The sequence below is a fragment of the Struthio camelus genome, chromosome 8 (assembly GCF_040807025.1).
Source record: "Struthio camelus isolate bStrCam1 chromosome 8, bStrCam1.hap1, whole genome shotgun sequence".
NCBI lineage: Eukaryota > Metazoa > Chordata > Aves > Struthioniformes > Struthionidae > Struthio > Struthio camelus.
In genome coordinates this window covers 1,641,717-1,667,379 of record NC_090949.1, presented here as the reverse complement: position 1 = coordinate 1,667,379, position 25,663 = coordinate 1,641,717, and the positions used below count along the sequence as shown (strand labels likewise).

Here is a 25,663-nt window from a genome sequence, read left to right as displayed (position 1 = left end):
TTGGCAGAGAGGGAATACAGAGCGCTCTTAAACCCGGGAAATTTTCTGCTGATGGGCACATAAATCTTTTTGGCAGAGTGCTATCATTTAACTAGCACGGCAGAGGTGGTGCTCACAGGGTGAGCAATTCCCACAGCGAGTTAACCCCTCGGGACTCCTTAGGTTTGTGGGTTTTTTTTTTTTCCCCCAAGGTTTAATAATAAGAAAAGATTAGAAATCAAGCAGAGCCTCTGAAACGCACTTACCTAGGTATTGCTCTACACCTGGGAAGGGCATCTGACTGCACGGAAACTTTCCTGAGCCGCCTGGCGCGGGGGGATCCCAGCCGCAGCAGCGCCAGAGGAGTGTAATTCAGCCGAAACGATGGGGATTTGGTTAATTACGCCAGTCGCATCCTAACGGGGGACGGGGCAGGGGGAGGTGTGTGTGGCGGAGGCGGGGGGCAGAGCCTGGTCACGAATGATGGTAATAAGAAATTCTCCTGGAGGAGAGGCTACAGGAGAAAGACACTTAGCTGTAACGAGGGGGCTAGACAGGGGGGTTGCGAGCCGCTGGAAGGAGGATGAATTCTGGATCCCACGCCTGAAGGGCTTTTGCACTCCCCCTTTCCCGGAGCAGCCAGCGATTTGGAGGCAGGGGGGCGGCGGGGGAGGCACTAGCGGGAGCCCGATACTGAAGAGAGCACTGATCTTTTCGGTCCTCCGCTCGCCACCAGGCAGTAATAAATTTAGATCTCGTGTATCTGTGGCTGGCACCTCTCTACCTGCTCGCCAGCCTCGGGCGCCTTCCCCGCGACCTGTGGACGTACCGCTCTGGAGCCATGACCGTGCGCGCACACACACTCACTCGCACACTCACACTCACACTCACACTCACTCACACACACTCTCATCCCGCGCACCAAATGAGAGAGTTAAACGGGGCTCAGCCGATACCTCCCCCCGTGAGAAGCAGCATGTTGCCTCCCCACCTTCTGCTATTGAACGTGGGTGGGTCTCGGCCGCTAATTACAGACGTAGAAATATTGCAAGTATCAGCCACAGATAGCACTCCAAAGGCACTTAGCTTTCTTTTTTCTTTCTTTTTTTTTTAATAAAAATGTTTATTTCCCTGAGACCTCCTCTTCTCTGAAAGTAAAGCAGTCCCTACTCCGGCCAAAAATTGCTCTCCGCTTCAAAACGTGGCATGCAGATGTGCAAGTGTGCGTACGTTTCAGGAAGACTATACGTCTCCTGCCTATCCTCGGCCCAGAAAAAAGCAGCCAGTTCCGAAAATACCGTTAAATAAAAGAGGAAGGGGCGATGGAGCAGGCGCCGGCATGAGCAGACCCTGGCAGTCCTCCCTCCCCGCCCCCATGGCACGGCTCCTTTCCCACGCCGGTCAGTGCTGGGTGCAGCCTGCCCGGGCACCCAAATGCTTGCACCTTCCAACCACAAGCGACAGGAGCAATTGAATGAGCTCTAGAAATCCTTCCCTCTCCCTTTTGGAGACTACTTCCCCATCCCCAGCCCCATCGAAGCTTCTTCAGAAAGAGTAATGAACTTTTCCCCCTTATCTCCGCACACAGACTTCCAGGCACTCCTTTATGCATCACGCACCCGACTCTCTTAGCTGCTACGTTTCCCTCCGTTTTCCTGCAAGGACAGAAACAGTGCACCCTCCAACATCCAGGCCAGCAGCTGTGTCTGCAAGGGTTAAACTGGGCAATAAAGCAGGTGCAGCGTCTGCTGCAAACGGTAATAAAATGCGATGAATGAGCAGCGGAATGCTGAAGGCTGTGGGAGGGGGACTGTGGTGCGGCTTGTAACTTAGTGCCTAGAGCTGAGACTAACATGCTGAACGGATGCGGTCAGATAAGGCTTGACGCTTCGCAATTTCTTCGAGTTCAGAAAGTGGAGCGAGCAAAGCGACTGAAAGGCTGAGAAGCAAGGCAATTGAAAGGCTGGTGAGGTTTTCTTGTTTCTGTTTGTTTTGTTTGTTTGGTTTTTTTTTTAAAGTGTCCATTAGTTGAAAGCAAACAACCCGAAATAAAGCCTACTCACCAGGTGAAATTTCAGGAAGCGAGGCGGCTGTGAGCAAAGCGCATCCCGAATCCAAACGTGCGGTCCATGATCCTCGGCTTCAAGCTAGAGGAGGGATTTGCACGGTGGTGGGACTTTGGGAATCAGCAGCAGTTCCTTGTGGCACAGCAGCAAGCGCCAGGAGCCACCCGCACGGTGCGCGGCTCTGAGTGCGTGTGCGTGTGTAGGGGAGAGAGAGGCACAAGACCCAAAGAAATGGGGGGGGGGGGATAGGCGGGGGGGGGAGGAGAGAGGGAAGAGGAGTTGGGGGGGGGTGCGGGAATGGGATTTGTGGGTGATTTTTTTTTTCCCCCTCCCCCGGCGGTGATGGTGGGGATCCTCACGGGAAGAATAACAAACTGCGGGATCTCCGGAGCGGGCAGGAGGAGCGGGGGCTTGGGCAGGGCGGGGCGGGGCGGGGGGCGGCCAGGGCGGCCCCGGCCGCTGGGGAGGCTGCAGCGGGGGCTGAGCCGGGGGCGACCCGGGGGCAGCGGCGGGCGGGCGCGGAGCGGCGCTAGCCGCGGGGTCGCGCAGCCCTGCTCTTCCTCCTCCTCCTCCTCCTCCACACGCCTGCAGCCCAGCGAGCCACGGCGGCGGTATGGACCGGGTAAGAGGAGCCCCGCTCTCGGCCTCTCCCCCGTACCCTCAGCTAAGCCTTTGTTTCAGATCCCTTTGTGGGTTGGTGTTTTTATGTTTTATTTATTTATTTATTTATTTTCCGCTGAAATCGAGGAGCTCCCGGGGTGGTGGGAATGGAGCGACTCGAGGAGGTGGCAATCGCCGGAATAAACATGTGTCCGGGCTGGCGGGGGCGGTGGGGGAAACGCTCCCGCTCGGTATCCGTGCCCCCCTCCCTGCTCTGGCTGAGGAAAACGCATTTCCCCCAACCCTCCACCCCTCTCGCCTCTCTGTATGGAAATCACGAGGCGGCTCGGTGGAAAAAATCCCCCTTTTCCTGGGATAGTGGCTCCGGCGTGTGCGCTGCATGCCAAGGTGTGTGTGGCAGGGGGAGGCAGCGCCAGCATTCGCTCCCCATCCGTGCCCCCACCCGCGGTCCCTCGCGTACACATGCGTGCTGCCAAGCGGGCGCCTGTGTGTAGCCAAAACCCACCTATTTACATACGTGGAGTTAGGCTGAGAGCTTGGTGTTAGCAAACTGAAAGCCAGTCCCTGTCGGGAAACAACCTGCAGATCAACGAGCAGCTTTGGCATCGGGATGCAGGAGTCGGGCAGCCTGGCCGTGCTTGCATCACGCTTCCCGGGATCAGCGAGCAAAGGGACCGGGGAGATGTATACGGTTATACGCATACATGATGCATGCATGGCGCGCTGCGGGGTGGCCACCGCTGTTACACAAGCATTTGTGCATTGGACCGTGTGTGGGCTCTTCAAAAGAGACCATCATTTTTGCCGAATTTTTTCCTCTGAGAAGGTTTTTGCCTTCTCCCAGGCATCTCTCGAAGCGCTGGTGTGAAGTGTTTGCGTGAATTTGCCAGTCTGGCAGTTTTATGTTTTCCTAATCTTTTGTGAGAGGTTCAGCGACTGCAGAAACATGACTTCTCTAGCATCACATTGGTTCCTTCTTGTCAGCACCTTTTAGTTATTTTTATATTAAAGAATTATAGTGATTTGCTTTTAGTAATGATCTAGCCTTTTTTTTATGGGGGAGGGAGAAGAAGGGGTGGAGGGAGGATGCTATTGTTAGTGCAGAAAGAAAAAACGGTGTTCCTTGCAAGTGTAGTTGCTGTTAAATATGTAGGCATATGTATGATTCATTATGCAGTTATAAAAACGAAAGGCACGCCAGATTGCCTCTTTGCCTCAGAATATACTTTCTTTTACAGCAACAAGTAGTATAGGCTTCTCTTCCCCCTCTTCTCTCCCCCTCCCGCCTTCAATCCATCCTGACAAAATGCCAGTAAGAAAGGTCAGTCTGTTTATGTAAAGATCACTGTTTCTTAACAAAGACTGCTGCACATCTTGCCTGCAATGACTATCAAATAGACTTTTGGATTCAAGATATTCAGTAAGAGTATTGCCCATTTTCTAGGACTGATAAAGTCCCAGAGAAAGTGCAAGACAAAACCAGAGACACAGCTTTGTGAATGGGAGTCATCAGTAGCGCCAGGATGTGCACGCGCAGCAATATCTTTACTTGGTAATAGTATTTGCTCCTACAAATGCTAGCAAGATCCAGTGGATTTTTTCTTTTAATATAAAGAGACTTGCTGATATACTAATGCTTTTCTGCTCTTCTCTTTAGGTTTCACGCTGGCAGCAATGGTGGCCTAGGCTGAACTTGTTCTGCAGCCGCTTCGCACTGAAGATAGATTAAATAGCCCGAGGAGAACTTCATTTTGAGTCTGATCAACTCTTCTCTCACCCCCACTCCCCCAAAAAGGAGATGTTTGTATTGACTTCACTAGACTTTGGCTTAGACCCTACACAATTAGGTTCAGTTTTCATTTTGTAGTATCTCAAGGAGCAGTGAACACTGCCTGATCTATATTTCACAGTACTCCCTTTCCCTTCCTGCCAACTGCTTTAACCTGGAAAGCAGTGCAACTTTGTTTTCTCGGTATCACCTCTTCTGGCCTTTTTCCTGCTTTAAATGTAATGAGGATATTCTGATGTAGTTCATCTTCATGCATATATTCTATACCTAAAGGGAGAAAAAAAGTTATAGAGTTTACATGTATCTTCCGTTGTGGCCAGGTCCAAGAATCGGTTGTCACTACAGTTTCATTTTAGCCCTTAAAATAATCCTTAAGCAGAATTCAAGTGTTGCAGAGGGCTTTTTCAGGCCTTTTGTTCAATGCTCTTAATACTCCATTACCCTAATGTAAATATTACAAAACCTAGGGCAAAACACTGAAACTGCAAGCAATGGACCTAAGAGCACATGACTGGTACAAGAACTGATAGCACCCATTGAAAATCCTGCATTCAAGCTGAGGACCCAGTCTCAGCTGAGGAGCTGCACAGCATCACGTGAGAGGGGAGAGGCACATCACATCAGCCAGTCTTAAAAGCCTGGTGGCCCTCAAATACTGGTCATCAGAACCTGTAAATCTGCATTAAAGCGTGGTGTGTATCTGTGGGAGTCAAAGCACACCGTAACAGAGCGTCCATAACAATGTTTGGACTTTGGGTAATCAACCTTTTGACACTCTTTCTTCCAGAACCTGCTGCATGCTTCTTTTTAGCTATGGAAACAGCATGCAATTTATTACACTGGTTCAGCAGTTACCCTTAGTTTGCAACTTGCAAACCTATTATGCAAACAATATTATCACCTTCCTAAAGCACCCTGCTCCCGGCTATAATGAATTCTCTGCATGCCACTCCGCTGTAAATTCCCCACCTAAAATTTCCATCCACTTCATGTCTTGTCAGGGGAAACTGCACTTGACTTCCAAAACAGCTGGGAGGAGCAAACTGATAACCTGCTAACATGCCCTTAACTGAAATTATGACAAAGCAATTAAAGTTAAAGCAAAAAGGCTTAAACTCTGGACTGCTTAAGTTATTAGTGTTTTTGCATGAGTGAGATCTTTTTAGAAGTCTAATTTGAATGTCAAATTTGCATACGAAGCTGGAAAACATCGGGAATGCCTAATTGCCATCCACGTCTAGAGTTCAGATTTTGCTTTGAAACCAGCGTGCACATATTCCTAGGATTCATTTCTGGTTACTGTTTGAGTGCTTCCATAAAGTGAGCTGAGCATCTAAATAAGTCCTGTGCTTGCTCACTATAGAAACAAGTATTCTGTATTTAGAATTTTATTTCGTACATGCGTTTTGACCCATACATTTTTGCTTTAGCAAAGATATGATTCACTTGAATAAAATTATACCCACTGACTTTTTCTTTTCTTGCAGAGGAGTTTGTTTTTAGGATTCCCCAGCATTTCACTTACAGGGACTTAACAGGTACTGTAGATTTCTTTAATTTTTCGCTCAAAATTAAATCAAAGGAATCCAGCACTAGCAATGATTGCATACTCATTTGGCAGTATCCTTTGGCAGTAGAGTGAAGGGTGTTTTTATTTTTCAGGCTACGGCTATCATTAAAGCCCCAGTTTTCTGAGATGGGGTAACCTCTGTGAAGAGACCAATGGTATTTCCCCACTCCTTCCAGAATATGCAGGACCTGTAAGCACACATGAGCTCACTAGACATAGCTAGACACTGAACGTGCATATCCAGGAGGGATACAACAGCAATTGAGATGTGGAGCCATGAGTTTGTCCAGGGATTAGCAGCCTAGCTACCCCCAGTTCTACGCATATTTCAGTTTATGCTGTAGCATCTTGGCTGCTATCGTTATCTGTACGACGTAGGGCGCTACAGGCACAGCATTCCCAGTCTAGACGTTAGAACTGAAATAAGCATCAGAAAATGAAGCATTTGTCTTCAAACCCTTAAGACAGTGATAATGATAGTAATTCTTACAATACTGTTATTGACTTTTTTGTTATTTTCTCTTTTTCGAGTTAAGGTATATTTAGGTTGTGTTTCTAAGATCTTGTAGGCAACGATGTGGGCTTGGCATTTTTTAAATAGCATCCAATATGTTCAGGTACTCACTTTTCCCTGATAGCGGAGCTTTAATAAATCACACAGTCACGTGAAGTATTGTGTGTGTGGGGAGGGGGAGGAGGGAAGTTCTGTGCATCAAATGCCTGATTTCCTTAGGGAAAATGTCTTCTCCATAGCTAGGATAGTCCACACTTCAGTATCAGAAGAAATGTCCTCTGAGAGTACTGCAATATATACTTCCATTAGTTGATATCTTGGAGATGAAATAGAGGCTGCGACTCCGCTTCACACGTATCGACTTTACAAGTATAGTGAGAAGCGCTAGCCAACGCTTTAACCGCTACTGCAGAGGATCGGAGGGGTATTGTTAATGTGTTTGTGTTTAAACCCAGAGGCCCTGAATCTTGTCTTCAGCTCCTATCCCCACCTAATTCTAGTGTCCTCACCCAGATCCAAATAAAGTCTAGCTGTTGGTGTCGTGTTACTTCTGCCTGAGCAGAACCGAGTCCTTTCTGGACTAGGTAGAGTGTTCACACAAAAAATCGCAGAAAGGTTAGAGTTTGAAATGCATTTGAATTAATGAAGGAGAACAGAAGAAGTGCTAACATGAACAAGAGACTCTTCAATGTATTTTCTGCGGTGCAAATAAAAAAGCAAGACCCACTGTCAGATCAGATGGGTTTTTGGAAGATGACGGAGTCAAATGAAGTTCTGTTATATCTGATGCGTGGCAGAAAAGACGCACTTCCTACAAATTATAGCAAACACCATTTTGTATTCGAGGTGGGAGAGATCCTGATTATAATCTATGTACTTTCCCTTTATGAGTGTTTACAGAAGTAAAATATATATTTGCCAGAGTGTATAAAAGAAAATTGTCATGGACCAAAAAGGGAACAACAGCCAGCAGCTGGTGAAATTCTCAGTTGATAACTCTGCAGTGTCAAGGAATTACGCACCAGAAAAGCAGAGTGTTACAGGATGGTTATGCCAGGAAGAAAAGGGCATGTAGAAAAAGCAATTTGCATTTGGAAAATAGATTATTTTACAGATATTAGTTCAAATTGATAGTCATTCCCTGAATGATGTTTGGTGCATTACCTCAATAGATGTGGTTATCCCCCACAGAAATGAGCTGATCAAAAGATCTGTAGTAAGATTTGAAAATAGCCTTTGTTACTATACGCCATTACCTCATAAGAATCAAAACACGTGAGCCACTAATGACAATGAACAAGAACAATACAGTGTCTTGAACAATCTGTTCAATGTATTTCCAGTCTCTAGCATACATTTAAAATATAGCGATATTGCAAGCATTTATCTTTTGTCTGGGCTATGGAGCTAATGAGATAGAAAAAAACTTGAAGAATTTGGATGGATGTACCCCATTTACTTAATTTCCAAACCAAATATAATGATATGAAAATTAAGTAATGCATGTATAAAGTCCTTTTTTACAGTTCTTGTCTTGCAACAATTTGGGTCATTTTGGAGCACAGCAGGTATGTTTTTGTCAGCAGCAGCCCTCAACTTTGCAACGTCCCTACTTCTCCCAAACTTGTGGGAAATTTATATTAGAAAGATCTCAGGTATTCTTCTCGGGCCCAAAGGAGAGGAGGCAGGAAAAAGATGTCTCCTACTTCATTTATTTGATTGCGTTCTCCATTTGTCAAAGCAGTGGAGCACAAACCCCAGATTTATTTTGTGAAGTGTTCTAGAATCTGCATATTTTCAAGCACGTGCTTAAATACTTCAACAAACAAGGATGGTGCTCTTTTTTTGATTAATCTGAAGCATGTGTTTTGCTGAATCATGTGGCTGCAGTCATTTATACGTTTGAGGTAGTACAAATGCCTTTACCATAAACCCATGTTTTCAATTGCTTTTTTTTTTTTAATGACATTGCAATGAAAGAAAGGAAGTCTAGTCTTAGGGTCCGATTCAGAAAATGTGTAGAGCCAGGTTTGAGTGAGCTGTTTTGTTTTTGCTCAACCTTAGAAATAACATTTCCTTTTTGGCAGAAATCTTTAACACAGCAGAACATTAAGTCATGTTCCTATTTGGAAGGCTGGCAGAGCCGAAATCTTTTTGCTTGCTGTTTTGGATAAAGGCATGAGAGGCAACACTGACAAAACATATACTCATAGGATAATAGCGGTGTTCCCAAACAGTTATGCACTTTACATGGTGCGGTAAAGCAAACCTAATGTAATATTGTCATTGAACACTGTTTGGACTGTCTAGAGGCAATAGAAGGTCATCTCAACCAATTACTGGAATTTATTGGCTAATTCAGTGTTAGAATATGAAGCAATTGGGAGGATTTTTTTTGAGGTAATAAGCATCGTAATAGGCTGAATAAATTCTGCAGCTGATGTGTGCATTAGTCCAGACATGGTCAGTACGGAGTTAACCAATCTGTACCTTGCAGCTATACCTGACAATTAATGATGCAATCATTGGCTACTCTAAGAAATAACCATAGCGTGATTTTTTTGTCAAATTCAACATTCTGCACTATTGACTTACTAGTGCAAAGAACAGCATAAGTAGCCAAAAAATGTAGTCATGAGTCTATGAGGAAGTCATTTACATGAAAAAACAATTTTCTCCATACAATTAAAAATGATAAGAAAGTAAAGACAATTTAGCTTGCTCTTCTACTTGCAAAAATAAGAGGAACTTCTGATCATGAGTTTTCATACCATGATAGGAAAAAAAAAAGATCAGTGGAGGAAAACAGAGAAAGCTGTACTACCACCTCCTGAAAACAGGTTACTAAAAAAGTGATCCTCAACCCTGGGTATTGCGACTGGAAAAACACACACACTGATTGCATAGTTTGGTTTATTATACGTTAGTCAGACCTGTTGCTTAAGAATATTTAATTTTCTGTAGGCCTCCAAGACCAGTTTTGGAGCTGGAGAAATCAGAGGTGATACCCCAGCATCTGTGGAATTTTTGAAACGGAGAATCGTGACACCTGCCACCAGGATTGCTCTGTCCAGCACTCCTGCTGAATCTGCAATTACTGTTAAATAAGTACTTATCTGCGATCCTAAGAAAGGTAGGAGGGCACATAAAATATCCGCATAAATGAGAAAATAAGCACAATTTATGTGCATTTATACAGGAAAACAATGGAAAGAGGCACAAAATCCTAAAAAGGTACATTCTCACACTAACAGTGCTGAGTTAAGCTGGCTTTTGGTGCAATGCTTCATTTTCTAGGTAGGTTTCAATGATTGTCATGTTGTGCTACTAAATGAGGTGGGTTTTTTTTTTCGTTTTACTTCTTCTTTTATTTATTCATTTATTTCCGTAAGAACTGAACGTAGTTTATATTTTCTATTTGTAGCAGAACATACACAGAAATAAGCTGTTCAAAAAATATGGATGCTTTGATAGACTCATTTTGCTCTGTGATTACGCTGTAAAACGTGCATGGGATTGGCGAACCCCCTAGGGGTTAGGCAGAGCCCCTGCTGGAGATGGATAATGATATTTATTGCTATTTGATATCATAAGTGAAGCTAAACACTTATGTAGTGCAGGTGGTGATTTGCTTGGGGACCAAAAAGGATTAGCACCCCTATTAGCAACAGCCAGTGGGACCTCATTTGGCGTGCCGTGTGATGAAGCTGTGGTTTTGCAGCTAAACTATCCAAGTTGCTGTGGTTGTGGATAGACTGTGGCTTCATCGTCCACTTATGCACACAGCTGATAAGTATAACTGAAGGATCTTATCTCTACCTTCATCCCTCTTTCCTACTGCCTGCTGTTATCTGCTATGCTTACTTGTCATGCTTTGATCCTAGTGAGGTTAGGTTTGTTTGTTTGTTTGTTTTTTGTTTCGTTAAGAGTCCTGCCTTACTGTACGCTTGCAAGGCAGCCCCAAGGGGCTCCCACCCTGCCTGGTTGTGTCATACCAGCCCCGCGGAAGGAGAAGGGATGCTACAGGTCTGTGGAGCACTCGCACGGAGAGACTGAAAGTACCCATAAAATCGACTCTTGCTAACCGGGAAATTATTTTATGCGTTTTGTATTCAAAGACATATTAAAATACCTGAAAAAAAAGGCTAGTAAGGACATGTATTTTTCTTAACCTTAGCAAAACAAAACTATATTTTTTCCCCATTTGCTTTCAAATAAAAGTAATCCAAAACATTCAAGGTCTTAGAAACAGCAGAAGTCTCTAATGGATCAGTGACAAGATCACTTCAGTTGTCAATGGCTATTCAGGTGCTACTTCTTTCTCTGCACCACATGGGGCAGACGTTTGCTGCTGGATCTTTCACATCCTCACTATCCTGCCTTGCAGTTTGTTGGGTAATTGTGGTTAGCTTGCTAACTAAACACTTCACTAAATCTGAGAAAATTTGCTCCATTTCTTCTTTCACTTTCTACATGCCATTTTCTGATGAAATTCACTGGTCTATTTCACTGCATAATTCTTACTCAGCTTCAATCATAAATATATTCTCTAGACTGCACAGAAACTGCATATTACTGTGCTGTTACCTAAACTACCCGTGTTGACTCAACTCTTCTAATTCTTCCAATAAGTCTCATCTTTTTTTTTTTTTTTTTCCCGAATGCTAAATGTTTCCTTAGAATGGCAGGATAACATTCTTTCAAATATTTTTAAATATCTCGTTCTTTCAGCATTGCAAATCATTTAGCTGATATGTTTGCATATAGCCAGTGCAAGGTACCATAAGCATCAGTTGATAATAAGGTTCCTAATAAGGAAAGAAATACTTCATATTTGTCACGGGTGATTATGGTGCACTTTACAATGGCTTAGTTAAACAATTTCTCTTCCTATAGGGCTGTAAAGTGGGCAAGCAGCAAAGACAAATTCTTGTGCAAAGTTTGCCAATGTATCCACTGTTTATAACAGTACCGGGAGTGTTTTCCATTCTCAAATCAGCAATTGGAACAACGAAGTCATTGTGAGTTATGCTCTTTCTTAATGTGCTCTTTGCACAGTAATTACTGTATCATCACCTGCAACATATTGCAGGGCTGGAAAATTAGAACAATTATCCTAACAAGTTTTCTATGGGATTTTTTCATTAAGTTAAGTAAAGTGCAATTACAGTGTTCCTACCAGCTACTCCATGAAAATTTACTTTTAACCTCAAAGTTGTTCTCATCCTACTCAGATGCTCCCCAGTATTATTTAAAGAATCCTCGCTCAAAACATGTCCCTGCAATGACTGATGTCTCTAGCCAGCCTCAAATACAGTTTTGTCCTGTTCACAAGAAAATCTTCCCTGGAGATAAATATATAATCTTCTTCCCTCCCTTGCCCTTGTCCCTCCCCACCCCACGCTCCCCTAAAATCAAAAATATTAAAAATATCCAATATCTGCTAGCTTGAAATGTTGTTTTTAAAAAAACTTATTTTGATAATGTTTCATCATTAAGATGATAAGTTTCTAATCACATTCACCCCGACCTAATTCTGCATCGCTGAATATGAATATATGAACCACGCAGAAATTGTTCAATGTGTCTCCTGTAGTAGGAGTTATTTATACCTATGCAGAGTATTTTGGAACAACATTTTCATGAACCTAAAGATATATTGACTTACTTTCTGTAAAAAATTCAAGTTGTAGGTATTAGATATTACGTAAGGACAGGAACAATGCAGAAGTATGGAAACTCAGGAATTCATCATGCCATAGCCTGCTGTTCACAGAGCGTATTACAGTGAACAGACACAAGACAGTGCACGTGGGAAAAAAATCAGGAGCATTATGTAGGGCTGGTCCTCCACTTAAGAATGACCTATCCCCCCTTGTTAACTTACTGATCTCAGCTTGCCCGTCATCGTGGGTCTCGAAAAGACTTGATATGGAGTTCTCCAATGTCTTTTGTCTTTTCATTCTCCACTTTCCTTCTCCATTTAAGGCAACAACAATGACAGCAGCTTTATCTATTCCTTTTCTCCAAAGGAAGGGGGAAGAGGAAAACAGGAGAGTTAACTTTCCGGATGTACTTATTGCAAGGTGAAGGGAGACTGTACATTCACTACAAGGGTCTTGAGCTTACCTGATGCTTTTCACAACACTTAAGTATGTGTTTGTCTTTGCTCAGGTGCTTATGTGCTGTCCTGAACAGAAATGGATCCAAAAATATGCCTAAGTGCCTTCCTGAACTACAGCCAAAATCTAGACGCAAATGAAAGAGAGTCTGTTCTAGTTTATTGTAAAGATATTATTGGTGAAAAAAAAGTTGGCAATCACGTTCCATAAGTTGTCAAGGCAGGCAATGAAATAAATACAAAGTCAGGAGAGAAGAGGTCCTCTTCCTCGCATGCCAGCTTCTTCAGCTATCGCTGAAGGGTACACAACAGAAATTTCTCTAATACTTTATCAGCTTTGCTACTTAACTTTAGCTAGTAATTTCGTTACTTTACTAGTAACTTCGTTACTTTGCCTCTTTTCTGAAATCCTCATAAAAGAAAGATCAGTGTAAGAGTACAGGATAACTTCTGTCCAGTGCCAAAGTACAAGGAAATAAAAAGGTAATTGCTATAAGGGTAAAGGACTAAATACAATTTCTTTCCCACCATGCTCTTAAGAGAAGGAGGTACACCCGAGGACGCATGGCATGAAAATGCAATTATTTATTCTTTTGCATGCAAACAACAGGGGTTTTTTTGGTAGCAAAGATTATTTTAACTTCAGATTAGAAAGCAACTTCCACTCCCTATGAAAAACACCATCAATTCCACAAGAGAGAGGAAAAATGCAAAAATGCAGCGGCTGGTGTCCATACAATGAGCTGACTGCTTTGGTATATGCTGGCGACACAAAATGAATATATATGCCTTGACCTCAGGAAATTTCCTCTGAGGTAGGGAATTGTCTTCAAGGAATTTAGAAGCAGCTTAATAGCTCCTTTATTAATCAATTTTGTTCATGTTCCATGTGAACAGAGAGTAGGATGGTATCTAAAAGAGGAGTTCTCAGATTTTCGGTGTGTCTGGATTCATAACACGATTTGCAGTTGCACTTCCAGAAGCATGATTTCTAGTTTGGGAGCTGTTGGTCTAAGGGAAAGAGCAGATAGTCTCTGTCTTGAGACAGTTTAGATTTGGAGGAGCACAAGCTCAATTTTGGACTTCAGCTGGACTTCAAATGGCATGTGGTGCTGCTTCAGTCTGCTTGACTGTGAAGTAATCCGGATCTGAACAGAAACATAAAATGGCAAATACCTCTGATCTTCAAGTGCAGGCTCAAGAATTAGAGATGCAGCACATACTGCGTTCAGTTATGTAGAGTAACATCGCACCAGTGGCCCTGACAGAGTTCAGCCAACAAAGGCGTTAAACCTGTTTTCCCTTATCTTTTGAGCGGTCAGCAATGGCCTCATGCTTTGGTGACATCCCAGTGCCAAACTAATACCACATTTAATGGTGGAGATGCCAACATCGACGACAGTGTATTGCATCGTGCAACGGAAGAGGATTTATAGAGTGAAAGAGTTAGTGCTGAGGACCTGAAGGCCACACTATATGTGTTTCAGGAAGAGAGGAAAGGTTACTTCAGACAGGCTCTACTCTGATACTGCGGACTGACTGTCCGCTAACACTTAGAGCAGGTCTCCTGCTTTAATTTTATTAATAAGGATTCCGGTCTGGGATGCCCAAGACTGCTCCATGGTGATAACCAAAGTGCAGTAAGCGGGGAGATGATGAACAAGTGCACTTTAAAAGCACGCTGCCACTTTGAATTAAAATGCTAATGTAGACATATTCATTACATTATTTAGTCAGAGCATTGAAAGCAGTTAGGCCATCTAGTCTTTGTATCCAGATGCCAGCTAAAATTCTGCGTGATACAAACGCAGACCACCTTGCCATCAGAAACTCCAGTCTTGTGAGGCACTGCAAGCACAGACTGACCTGAGACATTCCACCTTTGACTCCTTGAAAAATTCATAAAACAAGTGCTACCAAACAACCACAATTTCTTCTTCCATTACTTTCTCCTGACTCTTTGGCTGTCTACACTTCTGGTACTTTATTTTTTTTTTCTCTAGAGTAATAATGTATAATCATCAGAATGTCTTTGTGTATATATTATTCTTTATAAAAATGTATTCTTAATGCACTGCACACATAAGCATTCAATATTGACAAACAAATCACAGAGTCTGCTGTCAGTCTTGATTGTGCTTGATTTAGCTGTGGCCTTTCTCACAATCAATCATAATGTCCTTATCACCTTTCTGCATTGTACAGCAGCTGGCATTCAGTCTTCTCAACCCCTATTTTTGGATTATAAAGGGAGTAATTGCCTTGGGACTAGCAGTATATCACAAGGAATTTGTAATGAGGAAGCGCAGGCCCTTAGAGGTTTTAGGGGGACAGTTCAGGAGTGATTTTTACAAAGAAGCTTAAAACTAGCCCCATTTTGTCAAACTGCCTAATGATACTGATAGCCATCTAATGGCTGAGCAGGAAGCCATCAGCTGCTCCAAGAGTACACTGCAATTCACCAGAAGAGTTCCCAAGCATCCATCAGTTCTGTGCTTCCAGGGTTAATCTGAGTGTATATAATACGTGCCAGCAACGCATGTGAAAATCTTCAGAGTGAAAATCCTCTGAGTCAAATGGTCACCACGTTGGTTCTTTGATCTACTTTTTGTTGCTTTTGCATTGGGTTGGACCAAATACGATCCAAGGGGTAAAGCAGCCCATCTCTGGAACAAGTTTTAGTCTTTTGGAATCTCCATTTCCGTGACATTCCCGATGTAATGATAGAACTGGTGACTAACAGGATGTCTTGTTTCCCTGTCTTTGTGGACCACTTCCTTGTGAAATCAGTAAGGCTTTCATTTACACTGCTTAAAATTTGCACTCTCTGGAATGAGTTTTCCATAGCCATTACTGAACGTATCCTTGAAGCCCCAGCTATCCTTTGCTAGCAATGTGTTATTGTTTTGTATTATTTTGAGGTTTTTCAAAATGCCTGATACTATGAGAGGCCAATGTCACCGGTCACCAGAACTGCACTAAATAGCATGACAGTAGATATGTGAGCCATAAATAGCATTGAGTAGGTATCCGAGTTAATGGGAGGTAGCGCAAAGACATGTAGATGTTCATAGCAACAGTGTTTGTAGTGTCGTCCTGAGTTGCCAGAAACAAGGTTGCTATGGTTTGCATCCACCTAGCTCAAACCTGGGTCAGTTATACCCCAGTTCTTTTTGGCAGGATTTAACTATGCAATTAGCTCAGGAAGGGAGCAGTCAATGAACAGCAGGCAAGCAGCATTGACAGTCAGGGAACAAGGGCTCTGGAAAAAAAGAACAAGGAGGAGGCCAAAATGACAGAATAGAGTTACCATGACACTCTTCATTTTAATTTCACTCTCCATATTTTTCAAATTAATGTGTTCTCCAAAGACTTTTTTTTTTTTTACCAGCAATATTGCCTTTTTAATCACAGTGACATTTCCAGTAAGTTTTGGGGAACGTTTTAACCACTTCTCTTCTGATCTCCACCCAGAAAGGATTCGATCCTTGAGTAAAAGTACATACATATGCTATTCTTCATTTTCTTCAGTTATTTTTTGTTGTAGATTGACAGTTCCGTAGCCCAGAGTCCAGACCATGTAATGGAGCCTGTACTTTATAATATATTGCACTTCAGTAAGGTTAAAGTCGCAATGCTGTTCGTAGCATAACTGTATTTTTCAGACCTGTTGGCTGGATCAATTTCAACATTAAAATTTTTATTTTTTCCTCCTCTTTATTGGTATAATTTGACAAACAGTACCCTTCAGTAATCTTGTAGCATTCCCTGTGCTGCAGTATAGGAACCATCTGCCCATCCTGAATAAGCTTAGGATAATTTTTCCCAAGCTTCCCATGTAAACATTTCTGCCATGAGTAGATTGTTCATTAGGATTAGCTGTTTTGGGGGAAAAGGATCAGGGGAGTAGAAATTAAAGCTTCTAATGGGGAACCAGATGTATAGGAAATACTTACAATAAAAGAAAATAAGTAAAAGTGTCACAAGCAAAAATATAGTTTCTTTGGAATGGGTGTCTCATCTCCATCCTCAGCAAAAGTAGTGAAGCTCTCCTTGCTGATCTGACCTGCTCGTGCTGCTGTTCTAGACCAGATGCACATACCTACCTATATCACAAAATAAGAGAGCAAAATTTTAATTCATGGTATAGTTTCTCAAAGCAAATATTAGAAGCATGAGCTAGACAGAGTCCTTGTTCCAGGCATCACAGTTACATTCTTGATTCATACAGCTATTTATTTGCTCAACTTTCCTTTCACGGTAGTTGCTTCAGAATCAATGAGACCTCTTTACAGTAGCAAGACTAAAATATGTGTTTGAATTCCAAACTTCTACTGGAAAAAAGATTTCAGCTACTACCAGGAAGATACTTTTGCTGGTAGTACAGTGGACAAAGTCACCTAAGGTCCTATCTCTCTAGTATCTACTGCTCCACATTAAAAAAACCATTTTTTTAATCTTAAAATTCAATTCATTTGTAACCTGAGGCGGAGTGTAAATTTTCAGTTAAAGTAAAGAGGTTTGGAAAGAATACAGGTAATAGGAGACTCTATTAGATGTAAAAATTGATGTCATACGAATAATTACTAAAGGATGTGAAAATCCATGTACAGGGCATACACGCTGCAGGAATATTATAAAAAGAAACCAGAAGGGGAAAAGCATAGCAATCAACTCACTCAATCTGTAATTTTGGTGCTTACATGCATTTATTTTATATATTCTTCTATCTCAATAAATTAACAGAGGATCTCTTAGAAATTTGCCATTTTTGCTGGGAGATCTGGCAGCTCATAAAGTTTAGCCTTTTAGAAGAGAGAGAGCCACAATCAAAAATATAGAGCCTTTGAAATGGCTGTAATCTCAGCAAAAATAGTTAAGTTCTTTTTCCTGATCTCAGCTGGATATAGTGGATAAAATCCTGCACTGGCATTATATCAGATTTATTGACTTTGATAGCAGTGCTTGGATTGCACCAACTAAGCATCTGGCCCACTTGAGCTATTCAAATTGAAATGTTGAAAAACGCACCAATTTGAATTCACTAAAACATTTAGATGGGCCCAGGATCAGATTGTGGCAAACTGTGGAAAACTGTAGCAAGAGCTTAGATTTTGTAAAAGTGTTATGAATTGAAACTAGATGGTTAAACTTATTTAGCAGTCTGTAGCCCCGTAAACATGATTTTTATCATTTCTAGCAAAAGACCACAGGCTTTGTATTAACCTGATAGTACAGGATCTTGGAACTTATCTGAGCTTGCCTTGGCCTGAGCTGGTCTGAGCTTGTAAGAACTGCCTATTGCTCAATTGTCTGTTGTTACCCTTTAGTTGCCATATGTCAATGGCACTCTGTCAATGCCATATGTGATAAAGGTCTGACAAACCTATGGGGTCAGTAATAACAAATAAGAGCCCTTCATGTGGTCTGAGGCTGGAGCAGGCTAGCATGCAGTTTTCCAACATTAGCCAGGAACCAGTGAGAAGGAGGCAGACTGTGATACAGAAAATATTTAGGTGCAAGCAGACCCCAAAACTGAGGAGAAAGAAACCTTCATCATGAACATCATAGTCCTCCCAGCAAAGATCTTAAGATGATAATTACTCATGCTAAGCCTCCCTCCCTAAACACATATAAATTCTTATGTTTATATTGAAAAAAGACACCTATGTTCAGATTGCAACATGACCTTCACGCCTAAGCTATGGGCTATAAACCTCTTCATCCTATTTTTGATGAGTGCATGCTCAGTGAAGCACGACAGATACCAACCCTAGAGTGAGTGAGTGGAGAAAAGATGGACGCGACTCACACCACTGCCACCCACCCTAAGATACCCCTCAACATGGCTGAGAGAGGTATAACTCTGACAAACACTTTTCCCAGGACTACTCTTGGGATGGAGTCTTACAATGAGTGAAGCCTTTAAAAAGGAGTATAGGCTAGTGCCCAGTCAATGTGCATTTTTCCTTTGCTATCAGAGAGTTTAACCAAACTATGCAAGAGGAGCAACTGTGGTTCGGCTCATCATGCAAGGAATACATAGAAATGAACCATGACAACTTCATGTTTCTCAATAAGAAAAGCTCAAAACTATTGGGATTAAGGCTCAAAAGGAATACCATGAAACAGCTGCCTACAAAATATAGGTAGATGTGGAACTTGGGATAAATAGTTTGGAGAATTTGTACAAAATTTACTCAGTAAAGGACTCGTTGCAGAAGTGGGAAAATTCCTTGAACGGGGTTCAGCAGTCTAAGACTTCCTGAGCACCATACCTAGGAGTTCAGATGGGGTAGAGTATCATTACCTTAGAATGAGGCAATAGACATCCTGATTTGAGGTTAACAGGGCCTAGGTGAGACATTTCCTCTCCCTGGCTACATTACTGCAGAGAGGAATCCATAGCCGTGGAGTCTTCTTGGCATTAAAAATATTTCTGGAGATTTTGAATGAGCAAGTTCAGTTGCGGCACTTTATGTAGCCCAGAAAATAAATGAACCCCTTTTATGTGACTAATGGGCTCAGCATAACAAAGGCTGTATCTTTTTATTGTTATAAGTTTTTAAATCATTGGCTTAATGGCCACAGCAGTGGCCTCTTGCTTTTACGTGAAGTACCTTTTCATTACTATTTTTAGCCACCTTCCCAGGCATATGACAGTACTCCATATTCTTGAATACAACGATTTTTCATCATGGGCCATGATAAATACGTGACTGTATGGCAAAATAAATAAGAACTAACTTCTCATCATTTATATTAAAACAGTATATTTACAGCAGTGGCTCAGAACACTACATCTGGCAGTAGTGCTTCTTTAATGCTCTGGGCCACTACTGTAGAACAGTCTTATTTTTATAAGCTGATGGAAAGATTAGGTGTCAAATTTAATAAACCCTTTGGCTCTTTTTCTATTATTCTATGCTGCGGGTCACCTCTGCTTTGAAATAGAATATTTTTTTATTCAGAGGTGGCAATAATCCAACTATATAAACCACCACATATCATTTGATATAATTTGCATTGATTGGCAGATTTAAAACTAACCTGTTCTAATGAATTTTTGAATATATAATATAAGTGGTTCAGACAGACTAGGCTAAAAATCTTGTTAGAAAAGTATGGAGAAAGCTATATTTGGCTGAACAGAAAGTTCATTTCTTCTCACTAAAAGATGCTGAAAATTGGGTATGAGTCTAGGTTTAAGGAAAACAATTTAAATATTTTTACTAATAAGCATGATGGTACTAAGCAAACTGACTAGCCAGTGCCTGCACATCTTTACAGGGAGATATCTCTTTCCCTCACTTACACAAGCTCTTCAGGTGTTATTATATCAGGATGTGAGCTGTATAGGAAGCCTTTGTCGATATGGTCATGTTGGCTGCTGGAAAGAGTTAATTTATCGAAGACTGGAATGTCTTTGTAGGAACATACTCTTTCTGACTAAATTTGCACGAGGAAAGATCCTGGAGAGAGCTAAGCTATGGCTTAGCTATCGAAAAATAATTAATAGCCTGGTAGCCGTATGAAATTATATTTCAAGATCTATGGTTTTAATCAGGTAAAACAGAGACACGGGGCTCGTAGGCCATCTATGTGACCAGATTGCTGGCCTGTAATCTACTTACTTTTCCTTTTACCCACCAAGAGGTCTTGGTTTCATCTAAGTGCTGTACAAAAAATGGATATCTCAATTTTTTTCAGGGTAGAGTGCTTCATGTCCAACTTTTGAAAGGTTAAATGGGATAATTGGCAAAGGGAATGATCTCGACATGGGATATGAAACTGAAATCTGTTCTGATGGCTTAAGCGGAAGACAAAAATATCCCATGGCATTTCTTGAAAACATTAAAGAAAGCATGATAATGCATTGAAAAACTCTCTGGAAGAAGCAATTCTAAGTCCTGCAGTATGTAGGTGCTGCTCTTGTCATCACGGACACTGACTGTTTTCATGAAAGCAATGATGTGACCTACTTTTAAATAGGCATGAATTAGTAGGACTGAAACACTGCAATAGGCAAGGCCTAGTGAAAGGAGAGACGTTCCAGGGGTAAGAGATAAGCAGAAAGTTGGAAGACAAGAATATTCCCCGGCTAGTATATTAAAACAGTCATTTGGGTTTAGGTAATTGTTTGGGAAAAAAGCTGCCTAGAAAACACAGAATCAGAGGACTGGGTGCAGTGAATATGCTTTCATCCTCTCACAGCAGTATCTTACGCACCTCTACAAGCATTTGGAAAAATGAGGTGGGACGAGACCATGGCTGATGATTTTTATTAGTAATGTGTCTGTTGAAATTCAAAATATCCGCCTTGTATACCTCAAAATTCCTAACATAACCGTGTTTCTCACACAGGCAGTCATATTTTCCCTCCTGTATTTATCTGTTGTGTCTAAGTTTACGGTTCTTTGCTTTATTCATGGAATCAGGGGAAGGGAATCAGTTCCTCACGAAATGGAGTCAGAAAGTATTTTCGCTTCCTGGTAAAAACTTGAATATTATATTTGACTTATAAAAATCTGTATAGCGTAAGAGATGAGCAAGGTCAGAAGACGCTCAGATAGCAAACACGCTTCAGACCCTATTACTTATAATGACACACTACACTTTATGTGCAGCTTTTTTATTCTCAATTGCATGTTTCATCCACCAAGCTAAACTTTTATTTAAACTTGCACAGACAACACTGCTGCCTATAATTTCACAGGCTTCATTCTAGGCAAGGCAAAATATTACCAAGCTTTTTTTAAAAAAAAAGAAAAAGCTGTGATAATGGAGTGCAGGTGGAGCTCATTTGGAGTAATGAGGTTCTGAACGGAAGTTTTGTAAACAGAACACTTTTTGAGACCTAACAGCTCAGCCAATTCACATGCTGCTCCTAAATGATTTGTTTTGTGCCTTCTGAACTCAAGTGGAAATGCATATTTCTTCTGGTGATGTTAGTACAAGGGAGGTACAAATTACTAGGTTGCCATTTCAGTTGGAGGATTCGCTTCTTCACTCTTCCTAGGCTTGGGCTATGCTTGGCCCCCATAATCAGGGAGATTCAAGCCACGCAGACAAGCGAATGAGTTTGGAAATGGGAATTTTGGAATCATTTTTGGCACACAGACGAATAACAAACTGCCACTCAATCCTATCATGGCCCCAGTGGTGGCTGACCAGAAGCAGAGGGCTCTTTAATATACTATTCAGGGAGCTCAAGTGCAGAGCACAGCTTATAGGAAGGCTTGCTTTAATCCATGGTTGATATCCTTCTCTGTAAGAAAATATCCTATAAAGAGAAAAAAGTTGTTGTGACCACTGCTAAGCAATTTAATATTAAACCGTCCAGGACAAAGAATGATCTGCTGGGCACAAACACAGGAACTGGCACTCCAGCACGGCTCTATTCAGCAGATCCTATCAGCTAGTTTTGGGGATTGTAGATATAATGTGGACTTCTGGCCTCTTACACTACTTGGCCTAGTAGTGACCATTAATAGCTATAGAATAACTATATTCTATATTACTGGATATAGAATGCATTCCCAAAAATCTCAGGCCACTTGATTTCTGAGTCATCATTTGGACTGGTTCATCACATTTCCCTGAATGAAAAAAAAAGGGTACAAGGCGCAGAAGCAGCATCTGCAAAAGCTTGTTGCAGTTCTAAGAAAGCATGCATCCTGCGAAGCATCCCTATACCATGATCCCGAATTTCAGTTTGATTCCAAAGGACATGAATATCTCTTGTGTAGGGAAATGTGGAAATGGAGACCAGAAACGCATGATGCAAATTTTACAGCACAAATAAGAACACTCGTCTATAAAACGGAGCAGTAGCAAGACCTGAGAGTGATTAAGGATAATACATTAGCCATCTGCACAGTGTCTGGTAGCAGTGAGAAGGTAAACAAGGTCTTGGCATGTATTATGTCTGTAGATGTGAGATGTATAAATCAGAAGTTAATCAGTCACATATAAAACAATAACAAAACCTCGTTTGGATTACTCTGAGCTTTTCTTTTTAGGATGTTATATGAAGACTATATCTGGAAAAGATCAGAAAGCTGCAACAGAAGGTGCTCAAACTAACACTGGAAGCAAAGGAAATGCCTCATAAGGAATGAGTAACCAGACTTTGTTAGTATGCACAAAGGAAACTGAGACCACTGAGAAAAATCTAGGATCTGAAATACCCTAAAAGGGAAAGACAGATGCCAATGCAAGGCATTTAAATACAATAACAGCTAATTGAAAAGCAAACACCTGAAGGTTTAAATGAAGGTAGGGATTAGCAGCCTGAAGTAGTGTGAACAGAATTAGGACATGCACAAATAGCTGTTGCACACTGCAAAAGGAAAAGATTGTACATCAACTCAAAGAAGTACTTAGCTAACTAATCATAGCCAGCCTATGTCCACGGAGGGACTTTAAGACAGTAAACAAATTTATCTTCCAAACTCACAATCATCATATCCATGTAAACTGGTGTAAAAAGTGACTTCTCATCTCTGCCATGGATTTGATATAGCTTAGGTGATGCAGAGCATGTATAATCTGCAGTTCAACCAATAAAACACATCCTTAACAAAAAGTCCTTTGAAAAGACACCCTTATAATGAAACTGAAGGAAGAGGATAGTGCTGATGTGGGGAGAATGGTCAAACTGTTGCTTTTCAAAGGTGAAAAAAGGAAATGCCATCTAGAACCTCTATGCAAAGATTTATGGCATAGAGATACTCCAAAAGCAAAGCATCTTAATTCTGCATAGACTACTCTTCTCTAGCTGGTGCTGCTCATTAAAAAAAAATACCTGGATGAAAAATCTGCTTGTTATTAAGAGTGCTCAAAGCCATTGGAGATTTTGAAAGGGAACCAGGTGGAGATCTGCCCTCCCCTTTAAGAGGAATTAATTCCCAAAGGGAGTACATCCTTAGTTTTCTTCTCAGGTCCTACAGTTTCTAACCCAAGATTAGCAACTAGCTGAGCAGGGCTTAAGGAAAAGGGATGATATAAAAGCTTCCTGGTCTCAATGAACAGAGAGCTCTTTGAAGAACGACAATGGCAGATTGCGGTTTTCCTCTGGCAGAGTTTATTTGGATGGAGCTCGCTGACGAATTTTCGGTTCTGTTGGCAAGTTTTGCAGAGACAAAAGAGAGGCTTCTGCACGGTGTGAAAGGAACACAAGTGTAGGACTTTCCTTTCTTTTTATGTTCCAGCTGCCCATCTCAGTCAGAGGATAGGACTGTCCCTTGCAGCACTACCCCTACAAAACGTGGAAGACGGAGTTGACACATTGAAGCCAGAACAGCTGATCCCTGGCTCCAGGAAGTGCCTGTCACTTGTCTTAACATTTTACAAGTGAATTTATACTCTTTGGACTCATATTAAAATCTTACAGGTAAATTGATATCCTCTGGCTTTTGCAGTTTTCTCCTTTATACATTTTCTTGTATTTAATTTGAAAGTACCTAAATATAGGCATAGCCCACAAAAGACATCTTTAGGGGTAAGGCAATGGGAAGTCTCAGGTCCACTTGAAATGTTTCCCATCTGAACTAAAACCAAAAGCATGATCTTCTGTTACTTTTGTGAAACAAACATTTATATTTGATGAAAAAAAATGAGGTTGAACTCCCAAAGTGATTATCTCTGGTGAACTCTGATAACTTGCTTTTGCAAAGGCTTTACAGGGAATAGAGAAAAGAAGGTGTTAAGATGACAGCCAAGATTAAATAATTTGGGCTATAAAAAAATGTTTCTTAGGCTGCACTTTCTCAGATAAAACCAGGCTTCCTGGGACTCTGGCATCCCTATGTAGAATGCAGTATTTTCACATATTAAGTTCGATGTTATGTTGATAGTATTAAATTTTCTACTAGAAAGCAAATGTGATCAGAATCAATAACAAGAAGTACCATCTGCTGCAGAAGTGGAATGTGTCTCACAAAATCATAAAGCAGTCGTAACAAGTGAGATCTATTTATGTATCAATAGACGTTAATACATGCTAATAGAGTGAGGAGCAGACACAGAATGTAAAGACGAAAGCCTCAAGATCTGCAGTTTTCACTGGTCAATGTTAGGACCCCCAGTGGTTAGGCTTTGCGTACAAATCTTCACTTCAATTTGGGGATGAAATTGTATTTCCACCTAAATCAATAGCAAATAACATTTCCCTGCCAAAGCTGTAGTAGCCACTGCCAAATATTCAGCCATTGCTGGGGAAATCTTCCACTAACTGTATCATCTGTATTCCTGCTCGGCAGTCAGATGTAGGGATTTAACTTACAAGTGTAGGATTGAAAGGCTGCATATGTAGAAAGAAAATAGTGTTTCTCTCATCAACAATGCATCCCAGGTTGGATTCACAGTCAGTAAATTGGATAGTGTACAACAAGTTGGGCCGCTGTTTGTCTTGGGATGTTTGGGGGTGACTTTGCAAGTGAAATAAAAGGGAATCTCCTTTCATCTTGCAGGCTGTGCTTTAAACAGGTCAATGCTATATGCATTTAATTTCTCAAGCAATGAAAGATAAGAAGAGGTGGAAAAGAGAAAAAATGCCCTGGCCTTCAATATTGCCTTCCATGATCCCTCAGTATCAGAATAATTAGCCTACTATAAATAATTACATCATTATTTTCTTATGGATTTTGAGGTTGGAGTTTTTGTGGGGAGGGAAAAAGAAACCTTTCCCTACTCTGTACAGAACCACAAATTCAGGAATGGCTTAGTGAAGATTCAAAAGTAAATAAAATAAAATCCCCTCCGTTGTAATTTCAGTGAAGCCAAGAGTTTGGGATTGAATTTTGCTTAATACATCTAAGGTTAACTTCCTTCAATACTGACGATTTTGAGGAGTTACTGTAAGGCATTCTGACTCCCGAAGGGGGACATGCTTTGTTGGTTTTGTAACGTGATGTTTCTGTGGAATTTTAATAACGATGGAATGATAATTTTATTATAAAAACTTAATAGCTTAAGATTGCCAAAGGCTACATAGCAAAGC

The 25,663-nt window shown here is 41.5% G+C and overlaps 1 protein-coding gene and 1 long non-coding RNA gene across 4 annotated transcripts in view; one reads left to right on the top strand and one right to left on the bottom strand.

Moving 5' to 3' along the window:
- The window catches only part of BRINP3 (BMP/retinoic acid inducible neural specific 3), a 225,061-nt gene extending 222,823 nt beyond the window's left edge, over positions 1–2,238 (bottom strand). Inside the window, exon 1 of one of the 2 annotated variants that reach the window (XM_009674513.2) lies at positions 2,043–2,238. The gene's annotated coding sequence lies outside the window, so the exon portion shown is untranslated. Of the gene's footprint in view, positions 1–245; positions 431–2,042 lie in introns of those variants that run through there. The other variant, XM_009674515.2, reaches the window with a different exon arrangement.
- A 289-nt stretch (positions 2,239–2,527) lies between these two features.
- On the top strand, positions 2,528–24,024 carry LOC104143808 (uncharacterized). 2 transcript variants are annotated; one of them, XR_011142528.1, is made up of 5 exons: positions 2,528–2,667; positions 4,324–5,211; positions 5,943–5,993; positions 9,504–9,672; positions 10,467–10,674. It is a non-coding gene; the product is annotated as an uncharacterized lncRNA (long non-coding RNA). The 2 variants fall into 2 exon arrangements; XR_011142529.1 differs by lacking the exon at positions 10,467–10,674 and adding an exon at positions 23,874–24,024 and having other exon boundaries at positions 2,561–2,667.
- Positions 24,025–25,663: the final 1,639 nt, after the last annotated feature.